Below are 23,492 nucleotides of genomic sequence, written 5' to 3' on the forward strand. Positions count from 1 at the left end.
ATAAAATCCAATGTAATTACAAAAATAACTAAATGCCTTTCACTTTCAGATAATGTAAGTGACTACATTTTTTGATGAAAATGCTGATCCTGTTGTACTAACCTACTAGGTTACCAACCTGTGTTATCTCTTAATTGCTCCTTTTTTTTGCTATAGAATTCACTCTAAATCGATCTCTCATTTCCCTTATTCTCTTTGGTATTAAGCAGAACATGTCCAAATCCTGTCATAAACACTTCTCAACTCTTTCTTTCTGAGATGCGAACAGTCATTCAGCTCCCCCTCACTGCAAAAAATTACAAAGTAAATAAACATAACTTTGTTTACTGCAGTCATGTTTCTGTAGCTTTGGACAGTGGGATGTGGCAGTGTGACTATTAATGCAATTTTGTAGGAAATAGAATGTGGCCCTTGGAAGAGCCTTACATACTCCCACCCTGCTCATGCTTCTGTGATAGGCAGAGTGTGCTTCCCCACACTTCATTTTCAGACATGGCTCTGTGACTTGCTTTGGCTGATATAATATTAATAGATGCAATATAAGCAGAAACTTGGAAGGTGATTTGGTCTTTCTTTTTGAGCTCCTGGCGTTTCCATGAGGAAAACATATACTGGGTCACTGCTGTCATTTGGGCCAAACCACAGAGGCAATAGACCAATGACACACATGGAACAGATTTAGAAGCTGGAGCCAAGCCTAACCAAATTGCATCCTGAAGCAAAGTCACACCAGCTGAACTTCAGACCCACAGCCAAAAACTGAGCCTCTCCAACTGACTTGCAAACCTGTAATAGGAAAAATAAAACAATGTAAGAATATGTCACTGAATTGGAGGTAGTTGATACACAGCAATATATGAATACAGCAGATTGATATAGAAATTGGTACCAAAAATGGGATAATGTCAAAGAAAGAAATAAATCTGAAATATGTAGCATTTGTTGTGGAAACAGGCAGTGGGCAGTAAGAAAACTGTTAGGAAAGTTGGGGAAATTATAACACATATTAAGTAGTGATGAAAAAAATTGGGTAAAATGTCATCTGCAATAACCAAGAGGACAAAAATGTGTCTAATAAATATTCAGCATGTCAAAGCAAAAATTGCACCAAAGTTAAACAAGCAAGAAAGACCTTCTTTGAGATTATTATATGGGAGAGACAGATTGAACTCAACTCTACTAAATCAAAAAGAGGGAGGGTTTTTAATCCTCTAAGGTGAGCTCCTGGAAAAGTACTGGAGGATGTTCAGAAGCTGCGGGGAGGTTGATGAATGAATGTGCATAGAAAATAGAGTTGTTTCTGAGTATGTGAAGTTTTTCTCTTTGATTAGGCTATCTGTGTTTGCTGATTGTGCCTATCAAAGTGAGGCTCCTTTCCTCCCACAGAGACTGGGAGATAGAGGATGCTATCCACTTTGATGTTTTCACTGCAAAGAGATGGTTTTCAGGTCATTCAGAAACACATTTTTTAGGTTGTAAAATTCACAACAGTCTGGGAGATTTACATACATTTCAAAGAGAAAAAGGAAGAATTTACAATAACAAGTCTTGTAAAGTAAATGCTAAGAAAAAAAAAAAAAGAAAGAAAAAAATGCCAAGTAAATCCTAGGGAAAGGAATCAGTGGTTGATAGTAAGTGAGAAAACTGTCTAAAGTTTAGTCAAGTTGAGAGACTGTTAATGCCATCTTGATCAAGCACTAGGTAACAAAATTCCTGGCAAAATGTTGAAAGTGAAATTAAATAGCTAGAAGCTATATTTGATAAGGTACCACCTTCCAACACCTCTTTCAGCTCAACTATCCTCCTGTCATCAATCAGTTGCATATAAGAAAAAGCAGATCATTTACAGGAAATGTAGCAGCAATATTTTTTGGCCCCTCTCCAATTAGTACATGAAAATATCCAGACACTAAATGTGACGGATACTACTTAATGATTAAACCATGGGCTTGAGCTTATTCTATCTAGATTTGAGTTATTTGCTCTGAAACTTTTGTGCTGAGCAATCTTCAGCAGATGACTTAACCTTCTCACTTGTAAGCAGGGACCTGCTTAAAGAAGCAGTTGGGTCTCCAGCCACCTCCTACAGGCAAGTTCCGGCTGGCAACAGGTCAGTACACCCTTGGAATGGAACTTCCAGAGGAAGGAGCAGGCTGACAATTTTGCTGTTTTTCAGATTTCACTGGTGACAACTGCAGGTATAGGGGAAAAAGAAAGAGGCAACAATGGTCTGGAGAGGACCTCCAGCAAAGGAAATGTAGACTGACTCTTTAAAGAAAAACAAACAAACAGAAATCAAGGAAAACCCCATTCAAAGGTCAGCAACCTCAAAGATTTAAAGTAGATAAGCCCACAAAGATGAGAAAGAATCAACATAAAAACACTGAAAACTCAAAAAGCCAGAGAGGTTTTCTGTTCTACCTAGAACTTAAAGTATTTAAAAAAAAAAAAAAAAAAAAAAAAAGACAGAGAGGGTCTTCTCTTCCAAATGACCACAATACCTCTTTGGCAAGGGCACAGAACTGGGCCAAGGCTGAGGTGACTGAATTGACAGAAGTAGGCTTCAGAAGGTGGGTAATAAGAGACTTTGCTGAGCTAAAGGAGAATGTTGTAACTCAATGCAAAGAACCTAAGAATCATGATAAAACAATACAGGAACTGATAGCCAGAATAGCCAATTTAGAGAGGAAATATAACTGACCTGATGGAGCTGGAAAACACAATATGAGACCTTCAAAATGCAGTCACAGGTATCAATAGCAGAAAGATCAAGTGGAGGAAAGAATCTCACAGCTTGAAGACTCTTTTTGAAATAAAACAGTACAGGAGCTGATAGCCAGAATACCCAGTTTAAAGAGGAAACATAACTGTCCTGATGGAGCTGAAAAACACAGTAGGAGAATTTCACAATGCAATCACAGGTATCAATAACAGAATGATCAAGTGGAGGAGAGAATCTCACAGCTTGAAGACTCTTTTTGAAATAAAACAGACAAGAATAGAGAACAAAGAATGAAAAGAAATGAAGAAAACCTTTGAGAAATACGGAATTATATAAAGAAACCAAACCTATCACTGATTAGGGTACCTGATAGAGATGGAGAGAATGGAAACAAGTTGGAAAACATACTTCGGGATATCATCTTGGAGAAATTCTCCAACTCAGAAAGACAGGCCAACTTCCACATTCAGGGGATCCAGAGAATCCTAGTAAGGTACTCCATGAGAAGATCAACTCCAAGTCAAATAATCATCAGATTCCCCAAGACTGAAATGAAATGAAACATGTTAAGGGCAGCCTTGGTTAAAGGCCAGGTCACCTACAAAGGGAAGTGCACAGGACAAACAGCACACCTCTCAGAGGAAACCGTACAAACCAGAAGGGACTGGGGGCCAATACTCAACAATCTTAAAGGAAATAATTTCCAGTGCAGAATTTGATATCTGGCTAAACGAGGCTTCATAAATGAAGGGGGAATAAGATTATTTTAAAATAAGCAAATGCTGAGAGAATTCATCACCACCAGGCCTACCTTCTAAGAGCTCCTGAAGAAAGCACTAAATATGGAAAGGAAAAATCTTTACCAGCCACTACAAAAAAACACACTAAAGTACACAGACAAGTGACACCATGAAGCAACCACATAAACAAGTCTGCAAAATTACCAGCTAGCCTCAAGATGACAGAATCAAATTTATATATAACAATACTAATCTTAAATGTAAATGGACTAAATGCCCATTTAAAAGACACACAATGGCAAGCTAGATAAAGAGCCAAGACCCATCAGTATGCTGTCTTCAAGACCAATCTCACATGCAGAGACACACATAGGCTCAAAATAAAGGTACGGAGGAAAATCTACCAAGCAAATGGAAAACAGAAAAAAAGAGGGATCACAATTCCAGTTTCTAACAAAGCAAACATTAAGCCAACAAAGATTTTTTAAAAAGGCAAACAATGGTATTACATACTGGTAAAGAGATCAATTTAACAAGAAGAGCCAACTATCCTAAACATATATGCACCTAATACAGGAGCACACAGATTGATAAAGCAAATTCTTAGAGACCCACAAACAGACTTAGATTCACACACAATAATAGTGGAAGACATTAAAATCCCACTGTCAATATTAGATAGATGATCAAGACAGAAAATTAACAGATATTCAGGTCCAGAACTCAACTCTGAAACAAGTGGACCTGATAGATATCTACAGAACTCTCCAACCCAAAACAAGAGAATATACACTCTTCTCATTGCCACACAGCCCTTACTCTAAAATTGACCACATATTTGGAAGTAAAACACTCCTCAGCAAATGCAAAAGAATTGAAATGATAACAAATAGTCTCTAAGACCAGAGTGCAATCAAATTAGAACTCGAGATTAAGAAATTCACTCAAAACCACAAAACTATATGGAAATTGACCAACCTGTTCCTGAATGACTCTTGGGTAAATAATGAAATTAGGGCAGAAATTAAGAAGTTATTTGAAACTAATGAGAAGAAAGAGACAACATATCAGAATCTCTGGTATGCAGCTAAAGCAGTGTTAAAAGAGAAACTTACAGCACTAAATGCCCACATCAAAAAGCTAGAAAAATCTTAAGTTAACAACATAAAAGCTCACCTAAACAAACTAGATAATCAAAGCAAACAAACCCCAAAGCTGGCAGAAGACAAGAAATAACCAAGATGAGATCTGAAGTGAAGGAGACAGACTCAAAAAAAATCCTTCAAACAAATCAGAAAACCCAGGAGCTGGTTTTTTGAAAAAAATAATAAAACAGACAGTCCTCTAGCTAGACTAATAAAGAAGAAAAGAGAGAAAAATCAAATAAACACAATCAGAAATATTAAGGAAGATATCACCACTGACCCCACAGAAATACAAACAACCATCAGAGAACACTGTAAACACCTCTATTCACATAAACTAGACAATATAGAAGAAATAAATAAATTCCTGGACACATACATCCTCCAAGACTAAACCATGAAGAAACTGAATCCCTAAATAGACCAATAACAAGTTTTGAAATTGAGGCAGTAATAAATAGCCTACCAACCAAAAAAGCCCAAGAACTGTTGGATTCACAGCTGAATTTTACCAGAGGTACAAAGAAGAGTTGATATCATTTCCACTGAAACTATTTCAAACATTTTAAAAGGAGAGACTCCTCCCTAACTCATTCTATGAGGCCAGCATTATCCTGATACCAAAATCTGGCAGAGACACAACACAAAAGAAAACTTCAGGCCAATAACCTTGATGAAAAATGATGCAAAAATCTTCAACACAATACTGGCAAACTGAATCCAGCAGCACATACAAAAGCTTATTCAACACAATCAAATTGGCTTCATCCCTGGGACGAAAGGTTTGTTCATCATATGCAAATCAATAAATATGATTCATCACATAAACATAACCAAAGACAAAAACCACATGATTATCTCAACAGGTGCAGAAAAGGCTTTTGATAAAATTCAACATCCATTCATGTTAAAACCTTTCAATAAACTAACTATTGAAGGAACATACCTCGAAATAATAAGCACCATATATGACAAAGCCACAGCCAATATAATACTGAATGCACAAAAGCTAGAAGCCCTCCCCTTGAAAACCAGCACAAGGCAAGAATGCCCTCTCTCACCACTCTTATTCAACATAGTATAAAAAGTTCTGGTCAGGGCAATCAAGTAAGAGAAAGAAACAATGGGTATTTAAAGAGGAAGAGAGAAAGTCAAATTATCTTTGTTTGCAGATGGCGTGATCCTATATCTAGAAAACCCCATTGTCTCAGCCCAAAAACTTCTTAAGTTGATAAGCAACTTCAGCAAAGTCTCAGGATACAAAATCAATGTGCAAAAATCACTGGAATTTCTGTTCACCAACCACAGGCAAGCAGAGAACCAAATCATTAATGAACTCCCATTCTCAACTGCTACAAAAAGAATAAAATACCTAGGAATACACCTAACAAGAAAAGTGAACAATCTGTTCAAGGAGAACTACAAACCACTGCTCAAGGAAATCAGAGAGTACACAAAATGAAAAAAGAAAAAAAAAAATTGAATGCTCATGAATAGAAGGAATCAATATCATGAAAATGGCCATACTGACCAAAGTAATTTATAGATTCAGTGCTATTCCTATTAAACTACCATTGACATTCTTCACATAATTAGAATAAACTATTTTAAAATTTGTATGGAAACAAAAAAGAGCCTGAATGGCCAAGACAATCTTAAGCAAAAAGAACAAAGCTGGAACATCGCACTACCTGACTTCAAATTATACTACAAGGCTACAGTAACCAAAATGCATGGCACTGGTACAAGAACAGACACACAGACCAATGGAACAGAATAGAAAACTCAGAATAAGACCACACACCTAGAGCCATTTGATCTTCAACAAACCCAACAAAAACAAGCAATAGGGAAAGGATTCTCTATTTAATAAATGGTGCTGGGATAACTGGCTAGCCATATGCAGCAAATTCAAACTGGACCCCTTTCTTATATCTCATACAAAAAATAACTCAAGATGGATTAAATAATTAAAATGTAAAACCCAAAACTATAAAAACCGTAGAAGAAAATCTAGGCAATACCATTCAGGACATAGGCAAAGGCAAAGACTTCATGAAGAAAATGCCAAAAACAATCACAACAAAAGCAAAAAATGATCAATGTGATCTAATTAAACTAAACAGCTTTGCACAGCAGAGGAAACTCTCATCAGAGTGAAGAGGCAACCTACAGAATGGGAGACAAGTTCTGCAATCTATCCAGCTGACAAAGATCTAATATCCAGATTCTATCATAAACTTAAATTTATAAGAACAAAACAAATAACCCCATTAAAATGTGGGAAAAGGCTATGAACAGAAACTTATCAAAAGAAGACATACATGTGGCCAAAAAACATGAAAAAAAGCTCAACATCACTGATCATTGGAGAAATTTAAATCAAAACCACAAGGAGGTACCATCTCACACCAGTCAGAATGGCTATTATTAAAAAGTCAAAAAAACCACAGATCTTGGCAAGGTTGCAGAGAAAAAGGAACACTTTTACACTGTTTGTGGAAGGGTAAACTAGTTCAACCATTGTGGAAGACAGAGTGGTGATTCCTCAAAGACCTAAGGGGCAGGAATACTATTTGTCCCAGCAATTCCATTACTGGGTATATACCCACAAAAATATAAATCATTCTAAAGATATATGCACATGTGTGTTCATTGCAACACTATTCACAATAGCAAAGACATGGAGTCACTATAAATGCCCTTCAGTGATAGACTGGATAAAGAAAACGTAGTACATATACACCGTGAAATACTATGTAGTCATAAAAAGAAATAATAATGTTCTTTGCAGAGACATGGATGGAGTTGGAAGCCATTATCCTCCACAAACTAATGCAGGAACAGAAAACCAAGTACCACACGTTCTCACTTATAAGTGGGAGCTGAATGATGAAATTACATGAACACATTGGGGGAAACAGCACACACTGAGGCCTGTCAGGCAAGGGTTGGGTGAGGGAAAGCATCAAGAAGAATAGCTCATGGATGCTGGGCTTAATACTTAGGTGATGGGATGATCTGTGCTGCAAACCACCATGGCACTAATTTACCTATGTAACAGACCTGAACATCCTGTACATGTACCCCTGAACTTAAAATAAAAATTGAAGAAAAAAAAAACTTAAAAAAGATTGTTATAAATCTCCCTGTCTTGTCCACACTTACCTCTCTAGCTTCGTCCTCTGCCACTATCATCATTGATTTGGAGTTTCTACATTCCAACTACACAAGCCTTCTTTGGGGGATTTGTAGAAGCTATGCCCTCTGCCTTGAGTTCTCCCTACATTCGCTTTCTTCCTGTAGTCAGTGCCCACACATCTTTCTGAACTCACTTCCAAAGCCATGTCCTTAGAAATAAACACTGAACCCCCCGATTGGTTCTAACTCTCTCTTATACATTTTCATATGACTGAAAACCTTTATTCGTAGCAATTATTTTAGTTTAATTTTTGCTATCATTTGTGTGGTCTTTTTCATTGTTTATCTTGTTCTATTCTGTAAGGTCCTGAAGGGTTGATTTTGCAAACATTGTATCCTTAGGACACATTGTGTTGACAGGAATGTGGTAGGCATTAGATCATTTGTTAACTCAACTTGTTTGACACAGTTGCAAAACGTCACTGTTTGGACATACCCTAACAACTGCGTATCCTCTATTAAAAAAAAAAAATTCAGTGATTGACATCCTTCCACAGGATGTATGCAGATGGCATCAGGAAGGCTTCTTATTATTTATTGATTCTGTTTTAAATGGATGAAAGTGTTAGATTTAGCTCGTTCTCCACTTATCATCTACATTTATACATGCACCACAGCAGCCCTAACTTCTAACTGGGCGTTAGACTCCTTTTATTACTCTCTGTTGGGCTCCTGCCTATCGAAGCAGAACTGGCACACAGGAGATCTCCCTTCTACTAAGTTGTAATATTAGTAGTGTGCACATACTTTTCAGACACATATTTCTTGCTTAGAAATTAATTACTTCTGTTTTGTTTTTTAAAAATCAGAGTACAATTTGATTAGTTTAATATTAGTAAAAGTAAAGGATGTCTCTCTTAGACTAAGTTGGGTTGACAGATGTATAATTATCACATGTATTTGAAAGTAAAATATTTACATTATCTGAGCATTAAACAAGTCATCATGTCCTTATCTTTTTAAGGAAATTGAAAAAGGTAATAGTGATTAGTGGCATTAATTCTGGATTAATTAATGCCATTTTAATGACATTAATCTAGAATTAGGGGGTGGACCAGTAGATCTGGTGGACTCATCCCCAATCAAGGAGTTGTACTGAATTTCTCTCTCTGTGTCGAATCTCTTGTGATGGAGAAATTTACAGTATGTCAATGCTAAAATTGTAATAATGTCTAAAATGGTTTATAACATCCAGAATAGAAATAATATACCTCAACTAGGTTCCTTAATTTTCCCCAATATTTTTATCTAATGTATGCTTTCAACAAACATATCGAGCTCCTTAACTTCCATTAAAATGACAAAAATTTCTTTATTACACAGATAGCACTAGATAACATATTAAAGAAATGTTCACTACTTAAAATATCTAGGGATATTACATTAAATTAATTAAGTGTAATTAATCAAACACTAAATAAACAGTTTACCAAACATCTTTTGTCTCAGGAAAAGGAATCTTATCACATTTACCATACATTTACATAAAGAAATAGATATGAAAAGTCATTGATGATTAAATATTGTATTACAGTGAATCTGGAGAAATTGCAATATTGCAGTTACAAAGATAATATTTCATCAATATTCTTTTTCAAGTTTCCAAGTATCCTTGCATAGCTCTAAAATGACAAGGTACGTGTCTTCTGTCTGTTCTATTTACCCTGATTTCATCATTAGTATAACTAGCTCCATGGGCCAACTATAAGGAAAGAACAGTAAACAACACATTTTCTAGTGCTATGCTGTAGAAACATGATCAGCTCTTGGTGTTCCCTTAAGCGTGCTATCTGCTTTATTTTTAAAAATCAATCAATCCTTGTCCTAAGAACACATCTTATTCTACAGTTATTAACATAGTATATTTTTTATTTCTGATGTGGGCTCATAATTTCTTTTTTAAGTTGCCCTCAGGCATATTTTTCCACCAATTTGGTGATATCCATTTAATTCTCCATACACAATCGCCTCATCCTGCCCCCATGTTTCCATGGCACGAGCATAGATGTCTCAATAATACCCTGAATATGCAACTGTGTTTCCCAGGAAATGGCTATTTTACTTTCTCTTCTCCTAAAGGCATCCTCATAATTGTCTCTTCTAAAGAGGCATCTGGGATACATGGCCCCATTATCACCTTTATTTTAATTAAGTATCTTCATTTCATTTCCTTGGGTTACTTCATGGACTCCATCTGCTTTTACTTTTACACTGGGTAATTTTACAAAGCGGAGTACGCTTTGGCACATCAGGCAAGCTGTAGCAAAACGTTACTCCTCACAGCTGTAGAACTACCTCAATCCTGTGCCACATTGTAGCACAGTCTCATGGTACATATGCCCCACTATTTTACAATCTCTAGTCTGTGAGATTCAGAGGCAAAACTCCTACAGATTTTCTGAAAAATGACTAATGTTTGAAACATAAGCCATATACTATGCAGCAAATGAGAATTCCAGTCCAGTGGCATTCATTCTGATCATTAAGGAGCAATGAAAATGTATTTTTCAAATAAATTAACAAATTATAGATTAAATTATTATTTAAACATCATAAATTAATTCAATCCAATGGCATTTGGAGGAGAAAACAATGTTGATAATTTTCTTACCAGTAACCATGACTTGCCTTTAATTCTACATTAGGTTTATGTAACTTCAAATTATTTTTAAAAATTAGGTAATTTAAATCACTTGGTTAATTAAAATTTACCTGCCTTACAAAATTTTACAAAATTTTTCTTGTCAGTGAGAGTAATATCAATTCAGGTTTTAAATAAATATTACACCATTTTTCTAAAATGACAATTCATAGAAAAAATCTATAAATTAACAAGAAAACATTTTATTTTGAGCAAATATTTTTAAGTTATCAAAAGTAAATGCCTATGTTTCAAACACTGTATTGATTATAAAAACAACAAACTAATAACATTTAACATAAAAAAGATTAGATAGGAGAAATAAGTATGCCCATAACCCCTCAAACAGCAGATAATACATATTTATTTTGTTTCTATCACTTTTTTCTGTATTTTTCCTCTTTTTTTTTTTACCTAAGTTAACTTTGTTTTAAATCCTATTTTTCCCACCACTAGACTCTGAGTTCTTTACAATGAGTAAAAGTTCCTCTGAAACATGGTTATTAATATGTGCATGTTATTTTAGACATACAAATATACCATACTTGCTTTTTGTTGTTGTTGTTTGTTTGTTTGTTTGTTTTTGAGATGAAATTTTGCTCTTGTCACCCAGGCTCGAGTGTGCGGCATGATCTCCGCTCATTGCAACCTCCATCTCCCGGGTTCCAGCAATTCTCCTGCCTCAGCCTCCCAAATAGCTGGGATTACAGGCTCCTGCCAACACATCTGGCTCTTTTTTTTTTTTTTTTTTTTTTTTGTATTTTTAGTAGAGACAGGGTTTCCCCATGTTGGCCAGGCTGGTTTTGAACTCTTGACCTCAAGTGATCCACCCACCTTGGCCTCCCAAAGTGCCAGGATTACAGCTGAGCCACTGCGTCTGGCCTACCATAATTTTTTAACCCAGTACCTATATTTTTAAAATAATCTTAAAATGCCTTCTTCCCTGAGAATACATGATCTTTTTTCCAGTACTCTGTTGATTTCTTATTTGGTGTGATATTTCCTCCATAGTTTTGCATGTGACTAAATAAGCTTACTTACATAAGGAAACTATATGTTTCTTGATATTAATGAGGTAAAGAAAGATGGCTAGTTAAGGTAACCATCTTAAGGACTTTATTTTTAACTTAGGTTGAACCTCATTTTTTGAAAAGCTAAAGCTTATTTTGCTCTTTAAAATAGTGTTTTATCTGTTCAATAGATAAGCGTAGTCACAAGAAGTGCAATGTGATTCTCTAGAAAGGTTATTTCTGAAATACTAAAGAAAGGCATCTAGCCCATTATTCCTTCAGATGGGGACCAGGATGAATTATTAACAACCACAGATGTCAAGGGAAGAGATGAATCTGTTTTTAAAAGGTGATGCACAGAGATAAAAATATTCTTAAGTCAAGGGACTCAGGGGACATTTGAAAAGTATGATCAGACATCTGAGAGCTCAATACAGCAATTCAGCTTTAGCAAATATTCACATCAGGCCTGTGCTGTATGATTTAGTAAAGGAGTTAAAATCAGGAAGACTGATTTCACAATATGTTGTAATTTCCCATCTTGAAATTGTCCAGACAATTCAGCCAAAGAGAATTTGAATCCAAAAGAGGTTCTGTTTAATATATTGATCATTCCTGCATAAATAGACCAAGTGACTCAGGATAGTAAAATCAGAGTGCTTTCTTAATATTTGTAAATATAATTTAATTATCTCTTACTAATTCCCTTGCCACAAATACCAGTGGTTAAATTTAGATGTCATCACTAAATACTAACTTAACTCGGTTTCCTAATGTGTATTACTTCAGGATGCATTAAAAGCTCCCTAAATTTGTAAAGGCTCAAATCCAAAAGATTTGTTTTTATGTTTACAGAACAGGAAAATGTTTGGTGGCAGTAATCTAAGCCATCTTCAAAACATGCCTTAGGAGTTAGTTCTGGGGGGGTTTATACTGTTCAGCTAGAAGAGGAAAAATGTATGAAGGAGCATGGGGGCTGTTTTGAGAGTTCCGCCTGAAAATGTGAAACATCCTGTCTCTTCTATTTCATTAATTAGAACTCAATTTCAAGACAACATCAGTTACAAGAGAGGCGAGAAAATGTGGTCTAGTCGGTTCACAGAAGAAAAGGAAAGAGATCTTTTAAAATAATTAGGAGGTTTTTTTTACAATATTCAAAACGAACAGGCCTATATGAAAAAATGCTAGCTCATGCCCTGTGTCAGCTTTCTAAACAAGAGTTCTTCATGACTAAATTCTTATGAATTTCAGTCAATACTAATGTTTTCAAAAGCCCAAAAGTCAAACCTTCACGTACATTCAAATTACCTTAAGTTTAAGAAAACAATGTAAATCTTATATGCTGACATCCTCTTTTTTGGAGCTAGATTCTCCATGCATCACACGCACACAAGTTAATTCAGACACAAACGACCCAGGGACCAAGTTAAAATGGAATTAAAGCTCAGAGACTTTGAGTGCTTACATCTTTCTTTATGGCATTTTGTATTTTTCAAATTTAGTGAAATGCTTTCTCCATAGTAAATTCTTGAATAATAGTTGCTAAAACAATAAATAAATGTTTGGTTTAATTTAAATGTAAATTATTAAAAATGTAATACATGGAATTTTTAAAAAGACACCTCTACTCCTCACCAAGTTTTTCATGTGATCAAGTTACATAATGCTCTGGGCTTCATTATCTCAGCCTGTCAAATGAAAATTATATTATCTCTTATAGTGTTAAAAATATTAGAAAAATATGTATATGCAATGCTTTCAATTATATTTAAGAACATTTTAAGTATACAAAAACATAGTGATTTGGCTAAATGTTGGGGGCAGGGAGAGGGGAAAAGATTTTTTTCTCACCCAAAAGACAGATTAAGAAGAAAAAGCATCAACATTTATGTAACGTAAGTTTTATGTAACATGGGACACTTGATAAATGAAAACCCAAAGAAATACGGAAACCTGTGTATTTGTATGCTAAGTCTGATGAAGTGAATAGTTGCGGAGAAATATTATTCAAAGACAAAAGAAAGTGACTTAATGGTAATAAACTGGTGGAAACTTAACAGGGCCTTTTTGTCTAGATTCTTCTTTGTGTTCCTGTGTCTTCAGAGATAAGAACCTTCCTCATGTTCTTGCATGGAATGGGCACCTCTGGAATGAAGGTCTTATGACCTACTTTAGAATTAGGTCAGCTAGGCTTTATGGCCTGTTTTAAAGAAGGGATGAAGGGAAGGTGAGACAGCTCTTCCTGCTTCTGCTGTTTTCTCAAACATCAGGACATCATATTTGGGGGGTATCATGTTCTTAATTCCATCACCAGATGTGTCCTGATATTAATTTTGCTAGCTTACACAATCAACTTTATCTAAGATTCTATTTTTTAACTACACAGTGAAACAGTAAATATAGATAAAGTGGAAAATCCCTTCAATTCTGAATTGTAGGATTGTATGACCTTTCTAAAAAATCATGTTAAATGAAATAGAATTATATGTCAGGCAATGAAATCTGTTTTTCTTATGAAGTAACAAAATTTTAAAATTTAACAGAAAATGAAGTAGTATTAAAATTAAAAATATCTCCCACTGAATTTAATTGAAGCTATATAATTCAAGGTAAAACAAAGCTATTCTTTTTAAATTTTATTTTATCTTTATAATATAATATTTTGAAGTCACCAGAATATCTTTGATGAATATCTGACATCCTGTGGATATTTTCCCCTCCAAATATCATGTTGAATTGTGATTTCCAGTGTTGGAAGCAGGGCCTGGTAGAATTTGATTGGATCATGGAGGCAGAGCTCCCATGGATGGTTTAGCACCAACCTCTTGATAAGTGATTTCTTGTACAGTTAGTTCACATGAGATCTGGTTGTTTGAAAGAGTCTAGGATCTTCCCCTTCTCTCTCTGTCTTTCTCTTTGTCTTGCCATGTAATGTGCCCAATTCCACTTTGCCTTCTGCCAAGTTTCCTGAGGGCTACCAGAAGCAGATGCTAGGACTACATTTCCTGTATAGCCTACAGAACTGTCAGCCAATTAAACCTCTTTTCTTTATAAATTACTCAGCCTCAAGTATTTCTCTATAGTGATGCAAAAACAGAAAAACATATTACCATGCGCTACAAATAAAAAATATTTCTACCAACAATTTCAAAATTTGCAAAATGATTTCAAAGTTAAAATTATGCTCAATATACATTGCTGGAATTATATTAAAATAATGATGTACAAGTTATGTTTAATACAGTCACTGACTCCAAAAGCTACCTGGTATTTGAATTGCCCTCAAAGGCCAGTACCCAGTGTTCTCTTAGTCTTTTGATTTTATCATCTGCAGAAAATATTGCTGGAGGGAGTACATACATAGTTTACTTTGGAGTTGTGAAAATGTAATCATGCGTTCCTTCTCTACTTCCTTATACTCAGCACAACTCAGTCTATATCATTGCTGTTAAATTTTATTTAATATCCAAGTGGTTTACAAACCCACATCATATATATTATCCCTACTATCCATGTAGTTAATATTTATTTTATTAGACATAGAGGACACTCACAATTGGTTTCTTTGTTCTGTGATACAATTGATATTTCACTAAGCTTTATATGATATAGTGCCACTCACAATATAACTGCTATATGTAATATTGTAAATCACCATCTATATATCTATAAATATGAAAACTGTATATGTAACTTTAAAAAGCCACAATTTGACATCACATTGGTTACATTTTATGTAATGCAATTTATTTTCATACATTGACTTTTACAACAGGAGTCCTCTTATTATAATTTGTAACCAGATCATTTATTATGATATGTGTAAAATGTATGCTTCAAGTAGACCCAGAAATATGGAAGATAAGTTGAATATAAACCATAAAATACAGGGCAGTCCTTTATGAAAAACATATCTCAAGTAGAATAAAGGAATAAACTCATATAAAACACATAAAAGATAATTCAGGGCATTATCTAATACATCAGTAAAGTAGATAGCATTACCTAAAATCAGGACAATATTTAAACATGCATAGTGTATGAACTAAGTAAGGTATGGGCAGGAATTTATGTTTGCTTTTTGTTATCTTTCAAGTTCTTAATATGTCTAATTTGTAATGCTATAGTATTATTCAGTGACATTCATTGTACCTGCATTATTTAAAAATATATGTTTTTTTATTTTCCTAAAAAGAGTAATTTTCTAACTGCTCAAAGACAGGTGCAGACATTCTTTTCCTGCTACTTTCCCTTAACATTTCATTCTTATTTTACTTCTGTCATCATCAGTAAGGAGTGCAATTTCAGTGTCGACATTTTAGTACAGTGACAGGTGTAGAAAAGTCATGCAATAAGTATTTGTTGAAAAACCTAATTTCCACTCAAAGCTTTTTATTCTATTTAGTGTAATTTGAAATAACTAGCTTTATATTTGATTTTTCATTACTGTTCATTATTTTTCTTTCATTTCTACTTTCAAAATGTAAAATGACCAGAATTCTTTGGTAAAAATTTTGTATATATTTATTTCTTTGCATTTACTTTGCCAGTCCTGATTTAAGCTCATTTTCTCCTTATATCTTCATTACTGTATGCTTCCTGAACATGGTAATTTCCAAACTTTGACAACTCTTCTCTACCTAATATCCCAAACATATGAAATTTGCCATGCAACTCTCAATCAGACAACCAACAAATATATTTTGGATAATTACATTATAGAATTAAGCCCTTGTCTTTATACTGGTTCTCTAGATGCGTACAGATTTTGACATCAATTTAAAATTCCTTTTGGAGATCCATTTATTTTCTTCCTAATGTGACTGTGCTCCATGAAGCATGCCCATGTGGCAAGGCCTCCTTATCAGCCACTTAATCGTGACTCTCATTATGATTATTGAATCCTTTTGCCTTCTGTTGGTTAAGCACTGTCAGCTGACCCCTACTGTTTTGGGGTTTTATCAGATCTTTTGTTATCTTCAAGTCGAGTTCTGTGGTAACTTTCCAATGGAATCAGCCCTTTCCTACAGAGGAAAACATCCCTGATCTTTTTAGTGTATGGGTGCATCTCTCCGTGAAAGCCGTATGGTTTTAGGAATAATTTGTCCTCTAAGCATTCCGATGGAACATAATATTTTACCACATCTTTCAGCTGTAGATAGTGTATTCACCCCAGCATGTCCAATGCCTTGAGCCTTTTATTTCCTGCCTTCACCATTTCATAATATAACTTTGGTATTTCAACTTTAATCAAAACTGGTTGTTACGTTTTTCATTCTTTAGGAGTCATCCTAGCAGTGAATTCATACCATTTCCTGGGATCCTTCCTAGGGAATTAAATTCTGCAATCTTGGGAGAGTGTTTGAAATCAATCAACTCTTCCCTTTTCAATTTTATATGCTGGTGTCACTGAAGAAGCACTCTTAGAATCTACTCATACACATATTCCCCCTACCTCTGTTGGTACATTCTGTCTAGGTTTTCCAGCTCTTTTGGAATAGAGCCTTTTCCTCTCTCATCAGACGTTTTGCATCCTATTTATGTCATACTGTGAACTAACCCTCATTGTAGGCCTAATGGACAGGGGGCAAGGTGGCCCAAGGAGGCCACTCAACTTTTGTGAAAAAGCCTTTGCAGTTGTTTTTCCTCAACAAGTGGATAGTTCTAGTTCTTGAAGGGAAAGGTAGATTGTTTCTGCAGGCTCAGAAGTTTTAGTTTCAGTGCCTGAGGAATCAAACTCTTTGGAAACAGTTACCCATATATCTTCATCTCATGTGTCACAATTACTACTGTTCCCTACCAGTGCCCTTTGGTAAAGTTCAACCACTTAGCCAGTATTGTGTCTTCACCGTGGGCCTCAGATTTTTTGCCTCTCTGCAGAAGGTAGTAAGGGCTTTATTTGCCTTACAAAGAAACCCTCTGGCATTCACTGTTGGTTTTTAATTACTTTTAAATTTTACTCAGTTTTTCATTAGTTTTTGTTGAGTATTAGTGCAGTTTAGCAAAAAGCATCCAATTCCATTGTCTTTTCAATTATCTTTTTTTCCCAGTAAGTTTGAAGTGTCAGATACACCACACTTCTTAATTCTGTTTTTCCATCAACTACTACTGTCCCAATTCACCAGCAGTGAATGTTTTTACAGCTGGACTTCTAACTTGTGCCACAGGCTCTTGGTAATAAGGTTTTCAATGCTGGCTGTGTCAGGTGTGATCCAGCTCCAAAACCTCCTCTTATAACCTGTTCCTGGGACCACTCCCAAATTCACATACGGCTGCTGTGTTCTCTGGAAGCAAATGCAGAGATGGAGCTTCTGTTGCAGCATTGATTTGGAATAAATATCTGCAAAAGAAGGCAGAGGAAATAGAGTAGAACAGAGGGACAAGTTAAAATATAATGCAGGCCCAACGAACCACAGTCTACCTGTCAGGAATTGCTCACCTGCATTGTCTTATATTGAACTGAAAGCACTGTATATTTATAACCTTGTCTTCCTCAGTCATCAGAAGTAGGCTGTTCCTGGGAAGAGCATGTCCTCTAGGCAGGTGGCTCTCTACAGCTGAGGCATACAGTCAGGGAGCTGAGAGCTGAAGGCTGTCTGCCAACTTCATTTCTTCACAGCTGGCCAGCACATCTTCCCTTGAATAGGCAGCTAAGTTGTGTGCTTCGATGTCAAGCACAAAGTTAACTCAGAGCCTTGAAAACAGCCAACAATTAACATATGGGAAAAGGAGGATAATTAGGTAAGTCGAATGTCTAAGAGGGCAAGTTTTGAGGAACAAGAGATAAATTGGGTTTAAGAATAAGGGATTAGTAGAAAGACTCCTATTAAGAGTAGTTTTAAATTTTAAGAAATACGTGTGAATGATAATTCATGAAAAGGCAATGAATAATAGGAAGCAACAACAAAAAATGTACTATATTTGAATCTAAACTCATAATTCGTCACAACACAAGCCCACCTTTCCCCACTTCCACAAAAAGAAACCTGCCTTTTCTCATCCTTCAGTAAAATGGATTATTGTCCACCAATTTCTTCATGCTAAATAACCCTGGGTCATCCTTAAATCTTTCTTCCATATTTCAAAATGAATCAATGAAAATTTCCTGTGTCAGCTATATTTAAATGTCACTGAATCCGTCCATCTTCCGTTCTTACCAGTGTCACTAGTTTAAACCTTCACTGTTTCTCACCTTTGTTTCCTTCCTCTCCAATTAAATCCCCATAAGCTGTTCATTAATATGTAGTATAACAGTTTTCAACATTCTCAGGCTTATAGTATACTAGAACTTGTAAAGCCAAATAACTTCTGTGGTGTAATGATTAATATTGAGTGTCAACTTTATTGAATTGAAGGATGCAGAATATTGTTCCTGGGTATGTCTGTGAGGGTGTTGCCAAAGGAGATTAATGTTTGAGTCAGTGGAATGGGAGAGCAGACTCACTCTTATTCTGAGTGGGCACCATCAAATCAGCTGCCTCCTTGGCTAGAACAAAGCAGACAGAAGAAAGTGGAATGAGCAGACTTGCTGAGTCCTCCAGCCTTCATCTTTCTCCCATACTGGATGCTTCCTGCCCTCCATCATCAGACTCCAAGTTCTTCAGTTTTTGGACTTTTGAACTTATATCAGTGATTTGCCAGAGGGTCTCAGGCCTTCGGCCACAGACTGAGGACTGCACTGTTGGCTTTCATACTTTCGAGGTTTTGGGACTTGGGCTGGCTTCCTTACTCCTCAGCTTGCAGATGGCCTATTGTGGGACTTCACCTTGTGATGGTGTGAGTCAATACTCCTTAATAAACTCCCTTTTATATATGCATCTATCCTATTAGTTCTGCCCCTCTAGAGAACACTAGTACATGTAGAAGTAGATTATATGTGCTGTTAATTATAATATTTATAATTAAAACTGAATAATTTTAAAGTTTTTATTAATTCATTTACAATCAAATTTACTAATCCCTTCCATGTTTATGTAAACAATATTAAAACAACTATTTTTCAAAACAAAAAAGATAATGAGAAGAGTGGCATTATGCTATAATTTTGCAAATCTTTTAAATGTCTAGTTTCATAGAAGACAGCTGAATTATCTCATATGTTTCTGCATTTGAACTGTCTTAAAATTTTGTTTTGCTTAAAATGTTAATATGTGAAGAGAGGAGGTGGGGCAATATGGCATAATAGAAAGTTCCACCAATCATTTCTCCTACAAGGGCACCAGTTAACAACTATCTATACAGAAAAAAAAAAACAACTTTCCTAAAAACCATAAATCAGGCCATCACTCATAGCACCTAGTTTTAATTTCCTATCACTGAAAGAGGCGCTGAAGAGACAGAAAAACTGAATCACTGATGCCACCCATCCCTTACCCCACAGATGTGATATGGTGCACAGGGTTTCTGGACGCTGGGGGAGGGAGAACACAGCAACTGGGAGGCATTGAACTCAGTGCTGTCCTGTTAAAACAGAGGAAAACCAGACCACACTCAGCTGATGTCCCTCCACAGAGGGAGGATTTAAACCATCACTAGCCAGAGAGGAATCTCTGATGATAATGGTCCAAATCTGAGTGCCTGCAAACCTCATCACTTAGGGCTACAGCACTCTGTGTCGCCAAAAAAACTTGAAAGGCAATCTAGGCTATAAGAACTGCAATTTGTAAGTTTGCCCTAATGCTGAACCAGACCCAGAAACGGTGAAATGGGGTAGCACGTGACATACTGAGTCACCAGCTGGGGCATCCAAGGGAGTGCTGGCATCAGCCCTCCCTTGTGAACCCCGGGCTTCACAGCTTACGGCTCAGTAAGAGACCCCATCCTTCCCCTTGAGGAGAGGAGAGAGAAGAATGGAAAAAACTTTGTCTGGCATCTAGGATACCAGCTCAGCTACAGCAAAATAGAGAACTGGTCAGAGTCATGAGGCCCCCATTCCAGGCCCTACCTTCTAGACAACATTTGTAGAAACACCCTGGCCTAGAAGGGAACCTACTGACTTGAAGGAAAGAACCCAGTCCTGGCAGCATTCCTCACCTGCTAACTGAAGAGTCCTTGGACCCTGAATAACCAGGTACTGAACTGAGGGCCTTGTGTGAGCCTCTGGGACATGTTGACTTCAAGTGCCAGCATGGCTACAGGGAAATAAAGCACCAAACGGGCTCTCAGTGTCCCCAGGGAGATTCCTAGACTAGGTGGTATTCACAACAAGCTGACTCAAAAGCCGTTGGGTCTTAAGGGAACATCAGTGGTAGTCTGGAAGTATTCCTTGTGGCGGTGGAGTGGAACTCCTCTGCTTTCAAAAAGGGGAAGGAAGAACAGGAAAGTCTGTGTCTTGTAGGTTGAGTGTCAGCTCAGCTGCAATACAGCAGAACTCTGGGTAGATCTCTAAGGGTCTTGACTCTAGTTCTTGATTCCTGGAAGGTACCCTTGGACCCACTCAAGGCCTAGGGGATCTCATCACCCTGAAGGGATGGACTCAGGCCTGTCTGCCTTTGCTACCTGCTGACTGTAGAGCCCCAGGACCTAGGGCAAACACATGTAGTTGCCAGAAAGTGGTTACAGCAGGTCTTGGCCAAGACCAATTGCTGTGCTGACTTTAGTTCTGATCCAGTGCAGTCATAATGGTGGTGGCTATGAGGTGTTATGTCACTCCACTCTGAACTTTAGCTGACTTGGTGGTGGGGGGGAAGAGAGAGAGAGAGAGAGAGAGAGAGATTCTGAATGTTTGAAAGAAAAGAGGGAAGAGGACGAGAGTATCTGCCTGGTAATCCAGAGAATTATCCAGAATTTGTCCAAGACCGTCAAGGAGGTACCTCTATGAGTCTGCAAGAACCACAGTATTACTGGGCTAGGAGTGCCCCTTAAAGAGGATACAGCTTATATCACAACACCCAAGTCCTTTCAAATAGCTGGAAATCTTTCCCAAGAAGGACAAGTATAAACAAGCTCAAACAGAAAAGACTACAATAAATACACAACTCTTCAATGCCCAGACACGGAAGAGCATCTACTAGTAACAACACCATCCAGAAAAATACAACCTCATTAACTAGTCTAAATAAGGCATCAGGGACCAATCCCAGAGAAACAGAGACATGTGACCTTTTGGACACAGAATTCAAAGTAGTTATTTTGAAGAAACTCAAAGAAATTCAAGATAACACAGAGAAGGAATTTAGAATTCTGTCAGATAAATTTAACAAAGGGATTGAAATAATTTAAAAAATCAAGTGGAAATTCTAGAGCTGAAAAATGCAATCAGCACACTGAGGAATGCATCTGTCTTTTAAGAGCATAATTGATTAAACAGAATAAATGACTGGTCAGCTTGAAGACAGGCTATTTGAAAATACACAGCCAGTGGAGAAACAAAAAGAAAAACAAAAAGCAATGAAGCTTGCCTATGGCATTTAGAAAATACTCTCAAAAGTGTGAATCTAAGAGTTATTGGCCTTAAAGAGGAATTAGAGAAAGAGATAGGGTTAGAAAATTTATTAAGGTGAAAATGAAAGAGAACTTCTCAAACCTAAATAAATATGTCAATATTCAAGTACAAGAAGGTTATAGAACACCTTCCAGATTTAACCCAAAGATGACTACCCAAAGGCATTTAGTAATTAATCCAAAGGTTAAGGATGAAGAAAGGATTCAAAAAGCAGTTAGAGAAAAGGAACAAATAACAAGCAATAAACTCCAATATATCTGGCAGCAGACTTTTCAGTGAAAACATTTCAGGCCAGGAGACAGTGGCATGACATATTTAAGGTACTGAAAGAAACAAAACAAAACAAAACAAAAGTTATAATATGGAATAACCTATCCAGAAACATATATATACACACACAAATACATATATATATAATGTACTACATATGTTATGTATATATAACATTGTGTGTGCGTGTGTGTGTGTGTGTGTGTGTGTATCCTTTAAACATAAAGGAGAAATAAAGGCTTTCCCAGTCAGACAAAAGCTGAGGGATTTAACTAACACCACACCTGTCATCCAAGAATGCAAAAAGGAGTACTTCTACAGAAAAAAAATAAGCAAAAAACAATCACTTGAAGGTACAAAATTCACTGGTAATAATAAGTACACAGAAAAGCACAGAATATTATAATATTATAACTATGGTGTGTAAACTATTCTTATCCAAAGTAGTAAAACTAAATGTTGAACTAAAAAAAAATAATAATAATAACAGCAACAACTTTTCAAGACATAGTATAATAAAATGTAAAAAAAAAAAAATAGAAAAACAAAGGGATGAATTTAAGACAGAGTTTTTATTAGTTTTATTTTTTCTTCTTTGTTTTTGCAAATAGTGCTAAGTTGCTATAGGTTAAAATAGTGGGATATAAAATAGTATTTGAAAACTTTGTAACTTCAAACCAAAAACTTACAATGAACACACAAAATATAAATAGCAAGAAACTAAATTATATCTCCAGAGAAATTTGCCTTCACTAAAGAAAGATAGGAAGGAAAGAAAGAAGACAAAACCATAGAACAACCAGAAAAATACACACACACGCACACACACACACACACAAAATAGCAGAAGTGAGTCCTTATTTATTAGTAGTAATATTGAATATAAATGGACTAAACACTCCTTAGACTGACTGAATAGATCAAAAAATAAAATACATTGATCTATTGCCTATGAGACACATACTTCACCTATAAAGACACACATAGACTAAAAGTAAAGGTTAAAAAAAAAGATATTCCATTGCAGTGGGAATTAAAAAAAGATCAGGAGTATCTATAATTATATCAGACAACATAGACTTCAGGACAAAAACCATAAGAAGAACTAAAAAAGGTCAATATATAAGGATAAAGGGGTCAATTCAGCAAGAGGATATAACAATTTTAAATATATCTGTACCCAACACTGAAGCATCTAGGTATATAAAAGAAAGATTATTAAAGCTAAATAGCGAAATAGGCCCCAATACAATAATAGCTGGAGAATTCAACACTTCACTTGCAAGCACTGGACAGATCTTCCAGACAGAAAATCAACA

Source organism: Macaca nemestrina, chromosome 7 (assembly GCF_043159975.1).
Source record: "Macaca nemestrina isolate mMacNem1 chromosome 7, mMacNem.hap1, whole genome shotgun sequence".
NCBI lineage: Eukaryota > Metazoa > Chordata > Mammalia > Primates > Cercopithecidae > Macaca > Macaca nemestrina.